General features: G+C 39.3%; 1 protein-coding gene across 1 annotated transcript in view; it reads left to right on the top strand.

Annotated features, from left to right (window-relative positions):
• KAZN (kazrin, periplakin interacting protein) overlaps positions 1-20,970 on the top strand; it is a 1,589,619-nt gene that overhangs the window by 174,635 nt on the left and 1,394,014 nt on the right. The gene's annotated exons all lie outside the window — the stretch shown is intronic.

Genomic DNA, 20,970 nt, shown 5'->3' with positions numbered 1-20,970 from the left:
TCATACATTCATAGGCATATACTTTTTTTAAGCCTGACTACAAGCTTTATTAAATAATATTCAAACCACATGCTCCTATAAAGATAAGATCCAAGAAAATGCGTCCAATACAGCGAAGATTAAAAGGGAAATAAAGTAACTTGGAAAAAATATCTTTAAAACAAGTTTATCCAATGAGGTCCTCATTTTCAAGATATTGAAGAAACTCATTCAAATAAATGAAAACCAATAAATTTTTAATAATTGATAAAGGGGATGTAATCCCTTATAAACACCCCCCTCCCCAAGTTTATTTTGTGGTTAGCTTCTAGCCTTTTACTCTTCTCTATGTAGAGGTTGTATCCCCTCAAGTCCTTGAAAGTAGGAATAATATTGATTTTTTGTAGTTGACTTCATAGCACCTAGCATAGTGCCTTTTACACCATACGTGCCTAATATATCGGTGTCAAATTGAATTAAATCCATGGGAGTACTCACTAGAGAGCTTGAGTTGGTTAATTCTAACATGGTACCCTTCAGGGAAGTGATTTCTTTAGGGTGTGAGGCAAACTGAGTTAATCAGATGCGCTCAGGGTGTACTTATTATTATTTTTCAAACCTAATCAAGACCTAATTCAGGGGTTTCAGGCTGCGTCATGCATGAATTGGTTCTTTGTTTTTCCAACTGGAAGGAGTTTGCCATTTAAACTTTGAATTAGATGCAAGGGATCTGAAAACATGAGTGCCCATCAAGGGTTGGATGATAGGCCTCAGTACATTTTTTTTTTCTCTCCCCGTTCCTTAATTATACAACAATGCCTCCAATTACTTCTGGTTGAATTAAGACATAGCCAGAAGGGAATGTTGTACATGGTTCGCTGAGTGCATTTATTGGTTAATCATGATGTCTGATCACTAACATTCTGGTGAAGGCCTCCTTTGTGTGGTTAGGTGATAAGCTGTGGTCCAGCTGTCCTTTAGTGGCCCAATAAGAACTGATAGGAAAAGCTGGGACTTGGAAGAGAATCTCCCCCAACCAACCCCCATATTGCTGCTAGTATACATTAGACAACTAAAGAATAAGAAGGGAAGGTTCTTGGCTTTCCACAGGGTCTCTTGTATGACGTCCTCTTTAGAAACCTTGAGAGCTTCTTCAGGACTGGCCTTTGACGAAATGATTTGTCTTGAGTTTCCATCTGCCTCCCTTCACTTTCTTCTATTTACATTTTTAATGGATCCTTTATTTTATTTTTTCAATTAATAAACATTTATTTTCTTCATCAAAAAAAGTAAAACAAAGCCATCATAATATGGATAATTCATTTTTTTTAACATTGTCACTCTCCAATGCTCTGATCTCCTACACTAATATCCGGATCTCTTATAACAAGACAGTTCAGGAAAGCGAAACAAACAGAAATATTTGACAATGTATGACAACATATGCCTAGTTCTGCATAGTGGTTCACCATCTCTCTGCTGAGAAGGTGGCTGGCGTACTTCATGAGTCTTCTGAAGTTAAGGTTGGTCATTGAATTGGGACAAGTTCTGACCCCTTTTGGTATAGCTTTTCTTTATATTTTTGTGGCCATCATAGATAGGGTATGTCCCAAAAGTCTTAGTGCCGTTTTAGCTTTCATAGATTAAGCTTGCCCTAAGATTTTTGGGACACTGTGTCTTGTTCTCTTGGTTTTCCTTATACTCTTCTAGGTTGCTCCATACAAATTTTCATAAATTAGATCGTTTTCATTTGTTTTGTTCCATGTTGTTCCATTATATTGTGTAATTAGAAAAAATCTTGTACCTTTGGACTCCATCTCCCAGAATTCTTTTTTCATCTCCCAGCATCCTTTTCCCTTCTCTACTACATTGCATGGTCACATTTGTATATAAGTTTTGGTAACTCCTCCCCCTTTTCTCTTTTTCTCTCCCTTTTGCAGCTTGAGTCAGCTCCCTTTTTACTCTAGCTTTTTTTAGTAATAAATCTTATTAAATATAATATTTGGAGTTACTGAATATTAATTTTAATTCTCACAATATCCTTGGGCCACAGTTTGTTTGACTACTGTTCAATCAATGGGCACTCACCTTGTTTCCAGGATTTCTGCCACCAAAAGAATGTGCCTCCCCCCCTTTCTATGTACTCTCTAGTTCTAAGCCCCGCCTCTCACTTCTTCCTTCAGTGTTAGGACCCAACTGGGTCTTCACACCAGGCCTTCCCAGGCCTGGCATAAAGTGCTGAAGATGCAAAAAGAATATTACCTATAATCTTGCTTTTTAGGGTGATTTGATGGAGGGGGAGAGGGAGAGACAGACAGACAGAAAGAGTCAGAGAGACAGAGACAGAGAGGGAGAGAGACAGAGACAGAGAGAGTCAGAGACATAGACAGATACAGCGACAGAGAAAGAGACAGAGAGAGGAGAGGTAGAGACAGAGAGGGAGAGATACAGAGAAACAGACAGAGACAGAGAAAGAGAGAGACAGAGAGAAACAGAGACAGAGATAGAGAGTGAGACAATGAGAGGGAGAGAGAGAGAGAGAGAGAGCGAGACAGAGGAAGAGAGAGAGAGAGAGAGAGAGAGAGAGAGAGAGAGAGAGAGAGAGAGAGAGAGAGAGAGAGAGAGGAAGAGAGACACAGAGAGAGAAACATATACAGCCAGACATACACACAGATTGGCAATGCTTCCATCCAGATCTGTTCTTCTTATTGTAATATTTAGCTAAGACCAAAGCTTACCTGTCCCATGTCCTTTCCCCCACCAGGACTTTGCTGAGTGACTTTCTAGTCTGATAAACATTTTCACATTAATTGCTGATAATGGCTTAATTGACTTACTCCTTTCTAGAGTATTTGCATCTAATTTAGTTCCACAAACCTTTATTAAAGCTTTCTATGCACAGAACTATTCTAGATAATGAAGGTAACACATAGATAAACAGGTTTCCAAGGATTTAAGCCTGGGAAGAACCTTTGGGGGTGAGGAGTCCAACTCAATTATTTTGCCATCTTCAATCCGAGGTGTGAAGAGATCTGACCACTTACCCCAGGTCACTCAGGCCTTTGTGCTTGGCATGTGTACTACTTATTTGGGGAGATAAGAGTAAAAATAGAGGCAATATGGTTCAGAGGATAGAATGTTGAACTTGGAGGCAGGAAGATAGTTTAAAATCCTCCCTCACTCACTAGCCATATGATCCTAGGAAAGTAATTTAAGCTCCTTCTGCTTCATTTCCCTATTTGTAAAATAAGTATGGTTTTTATTTGTTTATTTAGTTTCATCTTCTCCTGAACCCCCCCCCCCAAAGCAGCCTTCATCTTCTTCCTATTTGTTATGGGAATGAGGTACAATTTCCTACAAATATAATGACACTATTGATGAAACTTGTTTTAATATCCCAAATGGTGGTATTCCTTCCATTTGTGTGGATTTTAACCTACTCATGACTTCTCATCCAGTGAGAATCTTTATAAATCTTCTCTAGAGAGGAATATGCTCAACTCAATGGAAACCTTCCTTTTGTGTTTGTAATATTTTATCCTTGTCAGTCTAAAATTGTATTACTCCTTACTCTTTCTCAAGAGAAGGTAAATACTTTGAGGGCAGGCACCCTTTTAAAATTGTCATTGTATCCCCAGCACCTGGGCAGCTAGGTTGTACAGTGAACAGAGTACTTGGCCTTGAATGAGGAAGATTGATCTTTGTGAGTTCAAATCTGGCCTCAGACACTTACTAGCTGTGTGATCCTGGGCAAGTCACTTACTCCCGCTTGCCTTAGTTCCTCATCTATAAAATGAACTGAAGAAGGAAATGACAAATCATTTTAGTATTTTTGTCAAGAAAATTCCCCAAGATAGGGTCATGAAGAATCAGACATGATTGAAATGGCTCAACAATGACAAATTTCCATCAACTCAATGGAAGGATAGAAAGACAGATTAATAGATAGACAGATAGATAGTTTATTAATTTATTATTATATTATATATATTATATTATTATAGCCCATGATAATATAATTTTAAATTACTATATGCTCTGTACTCTGCTAAGTGCTGGGAATACATATATAGACAAAAAGAAAGACATTCCCCCTTCTCTCAAGGAGCTTATATTCTGATAGAGAAGATAACTTATAAGAGAGACCTGACAAGTTGTGGGGTGGAGTTGGGTAGAAGCTACCTGTGTGGTTATAAGGTTAAAAATTCATTCAGGGAGTCAGATAGGTTTGGAGCCTTAGCTCTGACCTTCGTGCACATTAGTAATTGTTGGCTAAATCCAACTGATGGAATCTGAGGTCAAGAAGATACTTCAGGGTCCATTTAGTTCATCCTGATCAAGATTCTCTTTAAAAACACACCCAACAAGTCATCATCCAATGTCTGCTTGAAGCCTACCATTGAGGGGGAACTTTCTACATCCTAAGGCAGCCTATTCTATTTTTGAGTGACTTGAGCAATTAGGAAGTTTCTTCTAATGTTGAATCAAAATCTGCCTTTCTTCAACTCTTATCCATCACTCCTAATGCTGCCCTTGGTTGTCAAGTTGGGCACTAGCTAACAAAATTTGGGCTGATGGGTGGGAGTTACAGAAAGACCTATGCCCTTTTCTACATAATAGCCCTTTGAAACCTTGAAAAATTCTATCACATTGTCTCTAAATCTTCTCAAACCCAAATATCCTGAAAGTCTTGAAATCAGTGCTCAATGCCAGAGCCTCCTGTCCTTTTAGCATCTTGGGTCACCTTTCTAGATATACTCCAACTGTTCAAAAGCCTTCCTAAAATGTGTCACCAAGAATCCATGAGCCAGTGCCTATAACATGTCAGTGCTGGATTTATAGAGAAAGATAAAACCACAGTCTTTGCCCCAAAGAAGCTCACATTCTCATGGAGGAAACAACATACTTCAGACTATATCATAGGCAATATACCATCTATACCATGTAACCTTTGAGGAACCTGTAATTTTGATTCCTCTGAGATCATTGAATTCCAGGATTTATAGTCATGCATAGCACCACTAGGGGAATATTGGTACTAAGAAAAAACATCGCCGCAAATAACTTGGGACCATTGAAATCATTGTCTGATTTCCCAGATTATGACATGCACTTGGACAGCCAGGCCACTGACTTAGTTCATAAAGACACATATATTGAACAGAGCCCATAAGTGGATGATGAATGAGCTCAGAATTGTAAGGGAAGAAAAGATTGGGTGGGATTACCCAATTTGGGGAATGGCACACACCATGTTGTTTTTTTTTAAACCAAACATTTTATGGCTAGCTTTTGTTTTTATATCACCTTTGTTCCTAAAAATTCTGACTCTCTCCCTTTTTTCTCTACCCAGAGAACCATGCCTGGTAATTAGGAGAAAAAACCAGAAGGAAAAAGCAGTTCAACAAGACCAATCATCATATCAACCAAATCTGAAAATATATGTAATATTTCATACCCATAGTTCCCCACTTCTGCAAAGAAGAGAGAGTGGTATATTTTCTGCTCTTTTTTTTCAAGGGCCAAATTAGTATATTATAATTACTCAGTGTTCAATTTTGGTTGTTTTGGTTTGTTTTCTTCCCAGTTTCATTATTGTAGTCATTGTGCATGTTTCTTTCATTTATTCATTTTCCATGAGTAAATATAAGGCTTCCCATGCTTCACTGTATTCTTTATAGTCATCATTTGTTATGGCACAGTAATTCCATTACACTTGTGTACTACAACCATCAGTAGACGTTGTTTCTAGTTCTTTCATTAATATTTATATAGGGATATATATGCATACACACACACACACATATATATATTTCTTCTTCCTCCTCCTCCTTCTTATTCTTTGTGTTCTTGTTCTTCTTGTCATCATTGTGCTTCCTCTTTATTTTTCCCTTTTCTCTGTTTCTTTCTCCTCTCTTCTGTCTGTCTCTCCATCTCTGTTTCTCCCTCTCTTCATCTCCCTTTCACTTTATCACTTAATGGTTAAACAGATTAATCATTTTGCCACTCTCTATTCATAATTCTCAATCGCTCTCCTGAATGGTTGACCCATTTCACAAGCTCCCCAAACAGTGCCTTAGTGTGGTGGTCGGACCACAACCCCTATGTTTTGGCATCTTTTCTTTTTGTTTTTTTAAACCCTGACCTTCCATCTTAGAATCAATACTGTGTATTGGTTCCAAGGCAGAAGAGTGGTAAGGGCTAGGCAATGGGGGCCAAGTGACCTGCTGGGCATCTTTTCTGACTTACTGGAAGTGTGGTAAAAGCTCAGAGTAACTCTGCCTTGCATTTCTCTCATTAGTAATGATTTGGAACAATAGTTCATGGGTTGATAATAGTTTGCAGTTCAACTTTTGGGCAACTATAATTGCTTTATTGTTACTATTTAATTTATTATTATGATAATTTATTATTACTATTTGGAAACTGTTATTCAGTAACTCCTTACACTGGAGAGTGTTTTCAGCAAAACTTTCATATATGGGCAAATCTTCGTATTGACTTTTCTGGAGCAGTTTCTTCTTGCTTTTTATCTCTCAAGTGTCCTTCCTTGCCTTGTTGGCAAAAGACAAGGGATGAATTTGGAGCAGCGAGGCTTCAAGATTCTTAGCCCATCTATAAATACAGCGACGTTAACTCACCTGCCCTAGGCTCAAGGGAGAGAATCTCAGCATGTCCGTTCCAGAAGGGGTCTTACAGGCCACCTAATCCAGCTTGAACAGGAATACCCTCTAAAAGTGAGGGGCCCTGTGGTCTAGTAGAGGACCTATTGGATTTAGAGGCAGAGAACTTGAGCTCATTTCCCAACTCTTCTGGTTACCTCTGTACATTTCTAAAGTGCCTACTAGGAATCGGAACCTGACGCTTTGCTAGGCACTGGGCATGTAGAGACAGAAGGGAGGAGCTTAAGTTCTAGAGGATGAGATGGATACATATAGAAGCATACACATATGTATGCACATCTGTATATATGTACTTATATTTATACACATAGAGAGCTGAAAAATCTTAGTACAGTTTAAAGCTGCTTAAAAGTATAATAAAGGGCAGCTGGGTGGTTCAGTGAATTGAGAGCCTGGTCTAGAGATGGGAGGTCCTGGGTTCAAATCTTGTCTCAGACACTCCCTAGCTGTGAGACCCTGGGCAAGTCACTTGACCCCCATTGCCTAGACCGTACCTCTATTCTGCCTTAGAACCAACACACAGTATTGACTCCAAGATGGAAAGTGAGAGTTTAAAAATAAGTACAGTGAGACTTTTTGGACACTCTGTATACAGGAAGGAGGTGGTGTGTAAGTGTGTGTGCATGTCATGTGTGTTTGTGAGAGAGAGTGTGTGTGTAGAGAGGGGGAGAGGGAGAGGAAGAAGAGGGAAAGAGAGAATGTGAGAAAATGTTTTTTATGGGATTGGAGTTAGCCTTTGAGGAGATCAAGAAAGATCTCACACAGAAGAAGGTGATACTTGATTTGAAGAAAATGGGACATTCTAAGATGTGGAAGTGAGGAAGAACATTCCAGGCATGCAGGCAAGTCTGATAACCCTTTTAGGTCTCAGATTGCTCCACTGCAAAATAAGAAGACTTAAAAAAATTGTATTGTAGCTCTGAATTCTCCTTCTGAGGTCCTTCCCAGCTCTGCCACTGGATAATTCTGAGATGGCCACCAAATCAACTTGCCCTTGTTGGAATGCTTTGCCTCATCACCTTTGACTCAGTTTCCCTGACTACCTTCAAGATTCAGCTCTTACTGACCTTCCCTATACCCTGGCCACTGCCTTCTCCTCTTGGATTGACTCTCGCTGACTTTGTATTTCTTGTGTATAGATAGCTATTTCATATTGTCTCCCTCATTAGAACTATTCTAAAGGGCAGGTACTGTTTCTGTACCTCTTAGCATACCCCAGTTCTTAGCGCAGTACCTGACACATAATAAATCCTTGATAAATGCTTGATTTAAAATTTTTAAAATTTCAAGTTTATCTTCTCTGTCTTAGAATAGATACTAAATATTGGTTCCAAGGCAGAAGAGCAGTAAGGACTAGGCAATTGAGCTTAAGTGACTTGTCCAGGGTCACACAGCTAGGAAGTGTCTGAGGCCAGATTTAAACTCAGGACCTCCCATCTCTAGACCTGGGTTTCTGCCTGTTGAGCCACCTAACTAACTGCCCCTTGTTGACTGATTCATCAACTGCATGAAGACATATAGTGAGGGGGAAGCTGCCATCTTCTAAAGTAGCCTACTGCACTTCTAGACAACTTTAATTAGCAGAAACTTGCCCCTTTTATTGATCCCAAATCCATTAATTGTCCATTTATACCAATTGTGTCCTCCCCTCCCCTCCTCCTCTTGGGCCCAGCAGAAAAAAATGGAATCCCTCTTCCAGGTAAGAAGAAAATATTTGATTTAGAAATTTCCCTCCTCTCCTCCAATAGCTTCTGAACACCCATGAAAGTCAGGCAGTGTTAGCTTATTGCAGTAAATTTGGTTGGATGGTCATCTGGCCCATAAATGCTGCCTGTCCCTGGAAGGAATGAAGTTCAATTAAGCCTCTTAAGTCTCCTTTCCTGGCCCACTTGCATATGCCCTGCCTGTCATTCATGTTGGGCCGACTGCCCTCCAGACCTTGGCAGAATGAAATGCTATTTCTGCATCACCGCGCCAGCTCAGACTGCTTTTTTAATAAGCCTGCCTTCGCCTGATGGTGGGATATCTGTCATATATGCCCCTGGGATATATTAGGTGGTTGTGCACGTGGTAGCTTCTTGGGGTTTATGGTCCATTTTCCCTTTACCATCATTCCTAGATGTGATATCCGTGTGGCTCCTTCTGCCTCAGTCTACTGGTTACTCTTTATTCCTTTCTGATTCAGCTTGTGGGTAGCAGATTCCTTAGACTTCATGTCAGTATTAAAGAGGCAGAACAGACACTCCATTTATAACAGCAACAATTGTGGCATCTAGGACATCCATCAAAAGCAAGCACTCCCAATGTCCATCTCTCCAAGCAAGCCACCCTGACTCCTGAGAACCCATCCAAGGAAGGAAGATGTTGAATCCAGATTGAATCTAGCTATAGCTTTGACCCCACCAAGATTGAAACAAAAGAGGGTAGAAACACTAAAAAGACAAATTAAGGTTGTAGATCTTGGGGGGAAAGGGGCATCAGAGGCCATCCCTTCTACCCCCAATTTTATATAAGAGGAGTCTGGGGCCAAGAGAAGTTAAAAGATTTGCTTAGTCACACAGATAGGAAGCAGGAGAGGTGAGATTTGAACCTACATCCTTTGATTTCCAAATAAGTGCCCCTTCCCCTGTATGACACTATTGCTTTTTGTTGATTGTTACAGAAACATGGAGTTTTTAGGCCTGGGAAATCAATATTGTACACAATTGTACAACGTTGTATGAGAACTCTGTTCTCTAGTGGGAGGTGTGATCTTCCCAAGGAATGAATGGATGGATGGATGGATGGATGTAAGCAAAAGCATTTATTAAGCTTTCACTGAAGTGCCATTAGAGGCAGAGACATGTTTTGGAGTGGGATGGAAAGTATCATGGTGACTTGGTTGTGAGCATGTAGAAGAGCCCAAGATGCCAGAAATTGAAGTCTGAGTTCTAATGAGAATTAGAGGAGGACTCATTTGGTTATAGTATGGTAAGGAATTGGTTGGGAAGTACTGGGATGTATCACCTATGTGAAGTAGGTATAGGTAGTGGTCTCATTGCATCAGTATCCATCATTCAAACAAGGCAGAAGGAGAGGAGAAATGTCAGGCTCTCAAATCTCCAGTAGAGCATGATGTTTTCCTTTCTTCCTCCCTCCCTCCCTCCCTCCCTCCCTACCTCCCTTCCTTCCTTCTTTCATTCCTTCCTTCTTTCCTTCCTTCTTTCCTTCCTTCCTTCCTTCCTTCTTTCATTCCTTCCTTCTTTCCTTCCTTCTTTCCTTCCTTCCTTCCTTCCTTCCTTCCTTCCTTCCTTCCTTCCTTCCTTCCTTCCTTCCTTCCTTCCTTCCTTCCTTCCTTCCTTCCTTCCTTCCTTCCTTCCTTCCTTCCTTCCTTCTTTCCTTCCTTCCTTCCTTCCTTCCTTCCTTCCTTCCTTCCTTCCTTCCTTCCTTCCTTCCTTCCTTCCTTCCTTCCTTCCTTCCTTCCTTCCTTCCTTCCTTCCTTCCTTCCTCCCTTACTTTCTTTCTCCAATGTTTAATTCAGAATTTTCTCATCCTGTTTTTTATTTTTTGTCTCAAAGCCTTCCAAGGAGATGCAGTTCAGAGATCTTCATGACCACCTAGACACAAATATGTTCTAAAGTCTTCTATGGGAACTAGATCCTTACATCCATGTATTGGAGTTTCTAGAACTGAAAGGGACATTAGAAGTAATCAAAGACAATCCCTTTTATTGACAGGCAAGGAAACTAAGACCCAGAGAAGGAAGGTCTCTTGCTGAAGGACTCATAGTATTAATAAATAGGGATAAGATTTGAGCTGAGAATCTTTGACTCTAAATTCAGTGTAATTTCAATTGTATCACATTGCAGCATTATCTATAGAGGGAAAAGTCAACAATTGTTCAATAATGCTTAAAAGTTTTTCCACAATATCCAGGTAAAGAATGGAAATGTAGATTTCATAGTGGCAGAGGCAACTCCAAACCTAGCCTACCCTGTGTTCCCATTTCAACCCCTCAGTTCTACCTTTTGGAGTCAAGCAAATCACTTTTAATCCTCTTTCTCTTTGCCAAATACACATTTAAAGACAGCTTTCAGGATCCACCAAGTCTTCTCTTCTCCACTCTTGATTTAAATATTTTCTTTTATTCCACCCTTGGCAACCTCAAAAAAACAAAAATGCATTTGCTCAAGAGGTTGTCTCATCACTTTGAGATCCAGTCCCTCTTTTTTTTGGTGGGGGAGAAGGGACTGGGGACACCTTTTGGGATTTTCTTTCCTCCTTATTAAGAGTGGTCCAGGTCAACTATCTAGACAAGATCATTCCATGCATACATTTCAATATTAAATCTCCAGCAACGTTATTGACATTCTCCCAGTTTTGGAGTTTAGCATTTCTTTATTAACTGCAGATCAAACTAAATGGAATAATAATTTCACTTTGTTAAGCCCAGCAGGCAAGTCAATCCATCCATCAATCAACATGTATTTCCCAAGTGCCTGTTATGGTCTGGGTACTATGTTAGGCATTAGGCTTGGAAAGAAGCCATTGTGAAGCAGATCCTGTTTGTATTCTACTTGATCAATATAAGTTTACAGATAAACAACAATGGTATCATAATAATGAAAATAAGAATAACTAATCATTTAGTGCTTTAGAACTTGTGGAATACATATACACATATGCACTTGCACATACCTATACAAAGATCTCATTGATCTTCACAACAATCAAAGGAGGTAGGTACTACTATTATTATCTCCTTTTTATAAGGAAACTGAAATAGAGATTAAGGGACTTGCCCAAAGTAATAAGACACTTACTCAGGATGGATTCTAACTCAGGTCTTTTGGCTCCAGATTCAGCACTCTGTCCCCTATATCATATATTCTGTATCTATCACTGTATTCTCTCTCTCTCTCTCTCTCTCTCTCTCTCTCTCTCTCTCTCTCTCTCTCTCTCTCTCTCATCTATTTATATATTTGTCTGTCCATCTATCTATCTGTCATCTGTCTGTCTATCCATCTAACTATCTGTCTGTCTGTCTTCTGTCTGTCCATCTGTCTGTCTATCTATCTATCTATCTATCTATCTACCTATCTATCTATCTGTCTGTCTATCTTCTGTCTGTCTATGCATCTATCTATTTATCTATCTGTTGTCTGTCGGTCTATCCATCTAACTATCTGTCTGTTTTCTGTCTGTCCATCTGTCTTTCTGTCTATCTATCTGTCTATCTATCTATCTATCTATCTATCTGTCTTCTGTCTGTCTATCCATCCATCTATCTATCTATCTATCTATCTATCTATCTATCTATCTATCCATCCATCCATCTATCTATCTATCTATCTATCTATCTAATCTCTCTGAGTGTCTATCTAATCTCAAGAGAGACTGGACCAATGATGTCATTGTTATTAAGAATTCCTTGGTGGGGAAATACTCTCTATCAATGTAGACTGGCATCTTATCAGCAATTTCTAGTCTTAGAGAGTGATCTCTGTTCATTGAATGGTTCAGTGTCATCCAAGAAAACATACCAAATGTGTGTCAAAGGTGGTTTAACCCAAGTCTTCCTGACTCTGATATCAGTTTTATGTCCATACCAACTTTCCATGTATTTGTTTATATAATCTATTTTTATATCTGTCTATCTAAAAGGAAATATAGAGTTGTTGGAAGATGAAGAGATGAATGGATAAACATAAAGGCAGATAGGTATTTACATAGATAAATAGATAGAGATAATTAGCAGATAGGAAGATAGATAGATCAAGAAAATGATTGGGGAGGCACTGTGTGTACCTGTTTGGAATGGGAGTTTGCTGTCTCTGATATTTTGAAATGGAAATTGAGAAAAATATTAATTCTCTCGGTCTCTTGTTTACTTGGCTCAGAAAATAAACTCAAACTGGCTTGCTTGCTTCCCACCACATGCAAAATCCCAGAAATATCATTTGCACCTGATGTTTTCAGCTTGAAAATTCTGCCTAGTTTTGTAGCACAAACTTTTAACCACTTACAGAAGAGGGGATTTATCTGCCAGAGTAGCATAGAACCTGTCCTCTCTGGCCCCAGTCTCTGCCAAGCATTGGAGGGTCCAACCAGTCCCATGGCTGGGATTCCTCTGCTTTCCTTGCTTAGATCACTTGCAATTTTGACCTTTAGAATGGGCATTATATCTACTTGATGGGGTTGTTGTAAGGATCAAATGAGACAATGTATACAAAATGCTTTAAAAACCAACACCAGATAAATGGCAGCCATTATCACCACCATCACCATCACCATGATCGTCATCATCATCATTCTAAGATGGTGATGTTCCATGATTTTCAGCCATAGACAGTCACCCTTCCTCAGAATGGTGCCCATCACAGAGTCTGCACTTAATAACTGCTTTTTGAATTGGCTCGCTGGGAAAATGGGGTGTTTTGGTAGGAACCAGTTAGGGATTATCAAAAACACTGCATACATACTCTTCCAGTTGGAATCCCTTTTTCCTCACTCCCCTTTCTCCTAGTCAGTTCTGGGCCCAGCTCAATGTCCATCAGCAGGCCATTTTCCAGTTGTCAGGGATCTCAGAGGCCATCTAGTAGAGTTGATATCTGAAAAAAAAAGAAGAAATGCCTCTAACACCTCTCCCTAATGAGTTGTCATCCTGCCTTTGTTTGAAGACTACCAGTCGGGAAAAGTCCCTACCCAACAAGGCAACCCATGCCGCTTCAGGATGGCTCTAATTGGTAGGAATTGTTTCCTTACAATTGGACTGGAATTCAGCACACTAACTCAACAGGCTGCCCATACTCGTGTAAATATGCTTTTTTCACTTGAAACCACATGGATTTTCCAATGTGGATGGCTAAGCCAAGGTTTAGGATTTTCTTTGAGAAAGTCCATTGTATTTCTACTACTGGCATAACCAGTGACCCTAACTAGGTTTTAAAGGATGTCAGCATTTACAGGGAACCTCTTTCCTATTTGGACTTTGTTCTGGCCTAAAGTTTTTAATAGTCAAGCCAGTTTTATCAGTCACTCCATGTGTTCCCCACTCTAAAACAGTTCCTAGAGTTAGAGATGGAAAAGACCACAGAGGCTAACCTTTATTTAATCCCATGATCAGAGATTTAGAGCTGGAAGGGGTCTTTTTGACCATCTAAGCCAACCTCTTCACTGTGCAGTTGAAACTGAGGTCTAACAAGGTTTAGTTAGTGACTCACTCAAAGTCACACAAGAGGCAAGTATAATGTTTTATTTGAGCTCACATTCTCTATGTCTATCCACTTTGCCACATTGCCTCGAGCTGCTGGTGTCCTTAAATTTTATTTTATTCATTTATTCAAAGATATCTTATTTTCTCAATTATATGTAATAACAACTTTTAACATGTTTTCTGAAATTATAAAATCCAAATTGTTTCCCTCCTTCCCCTCCCACCCCACCTCGCAACTGGTAAGCAATTTGATCTGGATTATACATATGTTATCATGCAAAACATACTTCCATATTGGCCATGGTGGCAAGAGAATACTCATAAAAAAATAAAACCACAAATAAAACCACAAATAAACTAATGTATGGAGATAGATCTCTATCCAACTCCAACATCGCTTTCTCTGGAGGTGGTATCCTTAAATTTAAAATCTAAGGGCAAAGCCCCTTCTGCTCTACCCTAGTTGTGCTGTTGTGGTCAATGTTTTGTTGTTCAGCTGCTTTGGACATTGTCATTCTGCATTATCATTGGGATGAATTTGGGGCGATATCCTTTTTTTATCTCATTCAGGCACATTGTAAATGGAACTGCTGGAAGAGATAATTTTGTAGGTATCAGATCAATTCAAGTCAATTCAACAAGTATTTATTAAGCACCCACTATACGCTAGGGATGTAAAGAAAGGGGAAAACAGTCCCTGTCTTCAAGGAACTCAAATTCAAATGTGTCAAAGGTGACCTTAGAGCTCATTTAGTTCCACATTATTCACTGGCAAATGGAAAAGTTGAGGTCTAAGGAGGAAAAATGTCCTCATCTATTCTTAATTAAAATATTTTTTTTCAACACTTAAGAAATTTTAAGATCCAGATTTTCTCCTCTCCTCCATCTCCCCCACCCATTAAGAAGGCAAATAATATGATGTCCATTATACATTTAAAATCAAGCAAAACATATTTCTATATTAGCCATGTTGCAAAAAATCAAGAAAAACATGCTTTAATTTGCAATCAGTGTTCATCCATTCCTTCTCTGAAGGTGAACAGCATTTTTCATCATGAATCCTTTGGTCTTAGATCATTGTATTGATCAAAGTAGCTAGACCTTTCACAGAGGATTATCTTTAAAATACTGCTGCTACTTTGTATAATGTTTCACAGTTCTGCTTACTTTATTTTATATCAGTTCATATAGGTCTTCCCAGGATTTTCTGAAATCATCCTACTTATTATTTCTTATTGCACAATAGTATTCCATCACAATCATATACAACATCTTTTTTTTCCTCAATTGATGAGTATTCCTTCAATTTTGTATTCTTTCCACCACAAAAAGAGTTGCTATAAACACTTTTGTACATATAAGTATTTCCTCCCTTTTCTTTGATATCTTTGGGATATAGACATAGTAGACCTTCTGGCTGTCCTTTGTATAAGATATTCCATCTCTTGGCTCTGGGCATTCTCTATGGATGTTGTCCATGCCTAGAATGTTTTCCCTCCTCTACTCTGATGATTAATCTTTCTGGCTTCCTTTCAGTTCCAGCTAAAATCCTACCTCCTACCCAAAGTCTTTTCAACTCCTCCTTTTTATTTGTTAAAATTTTAGTTATTTAATTAATTTAGAATATTTTTCCATGCTTACAAGATTCACATTCTTTCTCTCCCTTCCCCCAACCCCTCCCATAGCTGATGTGCCATTCTATTGGGTTTTACGTGTCATTAATCAAGACCTATTTCATAATATTAATATTATTTATACTAGGATATTCGTTTAGAGTCTATATCCCCAATCATATGCCCATGGACCCATGTGATCAAGCAGTTGTTTTTCTTCTGTGTTTCTGCTCCCACAGTTCTTCCCCTGGATGTGGATAGCATCTTTCCCATAAGTCCCTCAGAATTGTTCTGGGTCATTGCATTGCTGCTAGTAGAGAAGTCCATTATGTTCAATTGTACCACAGTGTATTCATCTCTATGTACAATGTTCTCCTGGTTCTGCTCCTCTCACTCTGCATCACTTCCTGGAGGTCATTCCAGTTCACATGGAATCCCTCCAGTTCATTATTCCTTTGAGCACAATAGTATTCTATCACCAACATATACCACAATTTGTTCAGCCATTCCCCAATTGAAGGGCATCCCCTCATTTTCCAATTTTTTGGAATTTTTTGGCCCTCCTAAATCCCTCTTAATTCCAGTGCCTTCCTTCTGTTAACTATTTCCTATTTATCCTGTATATATCTTGCTCCATATATATTTGTTTACACATGGTCTTTTCCCTTATATTGTAAGCTCCATGAGGGTAGAAACATCTTTTGCCACTTTGTATCTCTAGTGCTTAGCAGAGTGCCTGGCACAGAGTAGGCACTTAATAAATGTTTAGTGAACTGAACAATGGTCTTGCCGAATCAAAGGATATGCATAGTTTTATAGTTCTCTAAGCATAGGGAAAAACCCTTCTCAAATTCACCTAGCTGGATCAAGGAAGGATCAAGATTAGAACCCAAGATCTTGGCTTTTTGTCCAATATTCTTACCATTGCACCATTGTATCATATGAAGCTGTATGAAGGGAAGGCATAGGAAAGTCTGATGATTCAAAAGTAGAGAGACAAGGACAATTTCTTCTAATTTTCCTTCTTTGGGAAATGCATTTAAATTCTCACATGATATTTTCGGAAAACAAGCCCACAGAAGCTCTGAGTTGATAGGGACGTCAGAGGCCATCTAGTCCAATCTTCAGAGCGAGCATCCCTTCTATGACAAGTGACAAGTGGTCAAGCAGCCTCTGCCTGGAGCAGTTATTATTATGGGATTGGAAGTCATCAGTGGCTTGGAATAAAGCGCCTGGTTCCCTGATGGTGGCTATGCCTGAGGATGCTGATGAATGAAGAGCATCTGTTGTGAGTTGTGGGAAACTCTAGGGATGCTTCTCACCAGCTGAAGGATCCATTTGAAATCCCCATCCTAAATGCAGCCAGCACAAACAGTCCCCAAGCCAAAAAATGGGAACAAATGCATCTTGAACCTTCTGGGGCCATGCATGCCCTTGCAGAGTTTACATTCGTGAGCCTGTAGTTGGAAATCCACATTTTTAATTTTTCATGGCCATGGCCAGTTTTTTAGAAAGCCCACCCACTGACCCGCTGGGGGAGGGGACAGAGGATAATAAAATACCAGAGGGCATTCCCATATCTCTTTCTGTTTGCTGCTTTTTGACATGAAACACAGGCCATTTTCCCTGAGGCTTGGGGATTTACTTTAAGAGATGATTAAAGACAGCTGCAGAGAGAACCCGTGGAAGCTTTCTCTTGGCCCTGGATGCAATGTCGGTGTCTATTTAGTGCCGATGAAGCAAGACAAGTGAGGGGGATGCTGAGCTAATGATTAGCTACAGATGTGCATCTTTAGCCACTCATTCCCACCCCCCCAGCTTTCCACCTGCATATCCTCTGTGTGTGTGTGTGTGTGTGTAGGGGACAGGATAGTGCAGTGGACAGTGCTGGATTCAGTATCTGCCGCTTTTTCGCCTGTGTGATCTCTGGCAAATCACTGCTCCTCCCTGGGCCTCAGTTTTCTCTCCTCTCCTCTCCTCTCCTCTCCTCTCCTCTCCTCTCCTCTCCTCTCCTCTCCTCTCCTCTCCTCTCCTCTCCTCTCCTCTTCTCTTCTCTTCTCTTCTCTTCTCTTCTCTTCTCTTCTCTTCTCTTCTCTTCTCTTCTCTTCTCTTCTCTTCTCTTCTCTTCTCTTCTCTTCTCTTCTCTTCTCTTCTCTTCTCTTCTCTTCTCTTCTCTTCTCTTCTCTTCTCTTTTTAAACCCTTTCTTTATCTTCCATCTTGGAATCAATACTGTGTATTGGTTCCAAGGCAGAAGAGTGTAAGGGCTAGGCAATGGGGGTCAAGTGAATTGCCCAGGGTCACACAGCTGGGAAGTGTCTGAGACTAGATTTGAACCCAGGAACTCCCAACTCTAGGCTTGGCTCTTCATCCACTGAGATACCCAGCTGCCCCTGGGCCTCAGTTTTCTCATAAAAAGTCAGAATTGGACCAGATGGTTTCTAAGGTCCCTTCCTGCTCTGAACACATGATGAGATGATTCAGAATGTAGAATGGGCAAGGATCACAAGATCATGGATTTGGAAGTGACCTTGTGGAGCTCTTTACTTTCCACATCTAGCTAGTCTAGAAGGCCTTTGAGATTCATTCTAGCTTTAAATCTCTGTCCCTTATGCCTTGAAATCTCTCCTTATCACTACATTTTAGAATAGAGGGAGGGGGGGGGGCAGCTGGATGGCTCAGTGGATGTAGAGCCAGGCCTAGAGACTGGAGGTCCTGGGTTCAAATCTGGCCTCAGACACTTCCCAGCTGTATGACCCTGGGCAAGTCACTTGACCCCCATTACCTAGCCCTTACCACTCTTCTGCCTTGGAACCAATACTTCATATTGATTCTAAGCTGGAAGGTAAGGGTTTAAGAAAAAAAAAAAAGAATACAGGGAGAGGGCAGATAGCTTGACTAATAATAGCATTTATATAGAACTTTATTTTTATTAATTTTTTTCCAGAATACATGACACTATGGTTTTTAATAATTGTTTTCTGACTTTTGTGATCCATGTTTCCCACCTCCCACACTTTTCCCCTTCCCATGATGGCAGGTAATATTTGTACATGTGCTATCATGCAATACATACTTCCATGTTCATCATGGTTTTTTTAAGAGCCCTTTCCTTCCATTATAGAATCAATACTATGTATTGGTTCATGTTGTCAAGGAAGACACCTGTTACTTACACTAGAGAAAAATTCATGGGGGAAATAAAGTATATTTCAATCTGCATTCAGATTCTATCACTTCCTTCTGTGGTGGTGGATAGTCTTATTTTTTTTTATCATAACTATTAATTGATGAATATCTATTTAAGCCTCAAACTGCACTAAGGCTTTTGGGATGCCTAATAGATTTTTGTGTCTCTTCCAGAGAGCTGTTCCTTACAACAAAGAATAAAAAAGAAAGATCAGAAAATTCAGGAGAACTAACCAACAAATGTAAAAAAAACAAAAAACAAAAAAATTGCCATCTGTCAACTGATGATCTGCCATCATATATAGTGTTACAGTGTTCCACACGCAAACCTACAAACTCCCATCTCTATACAGAAGTTGCTCAGTCACTATAATCTCTCAGTTACAATTATGTCGTCATTTTTTTCAGTTGACAACATTATAGCCACTGTGCATATTGTTCTCTGGGTTCTATTTATTTCACTCTGCATCAGTTCAAAGAGTCTCCCCATACTTCTCTATAGTCACTAGATTCATTGTTTTCTATAGCAGAGGCATATTATTACATGGAAGAATCAAAGCTTAGTAACTGTCATTCCCAAGTTGATGTGTCTAGTTCTTTGCTACCACAAACCATATAAACCATTATATTCTGGTGTATGTGGGCTCTTAATTTTTCCCTTTGCTCTCTTGAAAGTATATGCCTAATAGTGAGATCTCTGGGTCAAAAGGTGACATTTTGCTTCCTTTTCGTAGTGTAATTCCAAACTGTTTTCCTGAATGGTTGGACCAATTCATAGAGACCCACCAACATTCAACTAATGTGACCATTTTTTCACAATCATTCCTGTATTGATTGGTCCCCCTGTTTTTTATCTTCTTGGCCAATTGATGGGGGTGAGATGAAACCTCAAGGTTGTTTTGATTTGCATTTGTATTACTATTGGTGATCTGAAGCAATCTTTCATATGATTTGCTCATGTCTTTTGAGCCTTTATCTAATGGAGCTTTGTTCTAATATACTTTTCTTAGTTGACTACTTCTTGGATACCAGACCCTTATCAGAAATGCTTGCTAAAAAGTGTCCCCTCCCATTGATCACTTTTCTTCTTGTCCTTGCTGAATTGATTTTATACATGCAAGAGGTTTTCAATTTCATGTAATCTAAAATGCCTATCTTATCTCACCTCTGTTCCTTTGTTCATTTAAGAAACCTTCTCTCAGCAATAGCTATGGAAAGTACCTGATCTCATTTTTCCTATATTTTTAATCTTTAAAATTCATATGCTATGTCTATTTTGAATGTATTAACATATATGGCATGATGTCCTCATCTTTTTTTTTTTTGCCAACATTTCCTCCGTGGTTTTGGAATGTGTCTTTCCACTAGATTTGGAGTCAAAAGATTGATTGAATTTGTGCCTCTTCAACTTTCTACTTGTTTGGTCTTAGGCAAATTCTTTAATTTCCATGGATGGATGAATGGATAGATAGATAGATAGATAGATAGATAGATAGATAGATAGATAGATAGATAGATAGATAGATAAATGGATAGATAGATGGATAGATGGATGGATAGATAGATAGATAAATGGATAGACAGATGGATAGATAGATGGATTGATGGATAGATAGATAGATAGATGATAGTAAAACATATAGATGATAGAGAAATGATAGACATAGGTGATAGAATACAGATACAAATAAATACTAGATATAGATCAATGCTTTTTTCAGTCATTTCAGTCATGTCCAACTCTTCATAACACAATTTGGGATTTTCTTGGAATTTCCTTCTCCAGCTAATTTTATACCTGAGGAACTGAGGTAAACAGTGACTTGCCCAGAGCCACAAAGCTAGTAAATATCTGAGCCTAGATTTGAACTCACAGAGATGAGTCTCCCTGATTCTAGGTTCAGGGCTCTACCCACTGCACCATCCAGCTGTTCAGATAATAGGCAGAGATAACTAGATGGATAAATAGACACTGGACATGATAAAGATAGAGGAAAGACAGACAAATGGGTGTTAGTTAGATAGGTAAAAGGATAGAAGTATAGATGGATAGGTATTGCTCTTGCCCACAGATTAAACATTTTCTTTGTCCCACACCTTTGGATATCACTAGAGAGTGCAAAGGGTGATAGGACATAGACAAGGGAGAAATCTTGGAGATCATTTAGTCAATAATCCTTATTTTTCAGAGGAGGAAATTAGGGATCACAGAAGGAAAATAGAATGCTAACTTATTGCAGGCAAGGTCTTTTTCATTTTGGTCTTTGTATCTCCATAATAGTACTATTTTGGACACAAAGAAGGTATTTAATC

Source organism: Monodelphis domestica, chromosome 4, assembly GCF_027887165.1.
Source record: "Monodelphis domestica isolate mMonDom1 chromosome 4, mMonDom1.pri, whole genome shotgun sequence".
In the NCBI taxonomy this organism is placed as follows: Eukaryota; Metazoa; Chordata; class Mammalia; order Didelphimorphia; family Didelphidae; genus Monodelphis; species Monodelphis domestica.
This window is presented reverse-complemented; position numbering and strand designations above follow the sequence as displayed.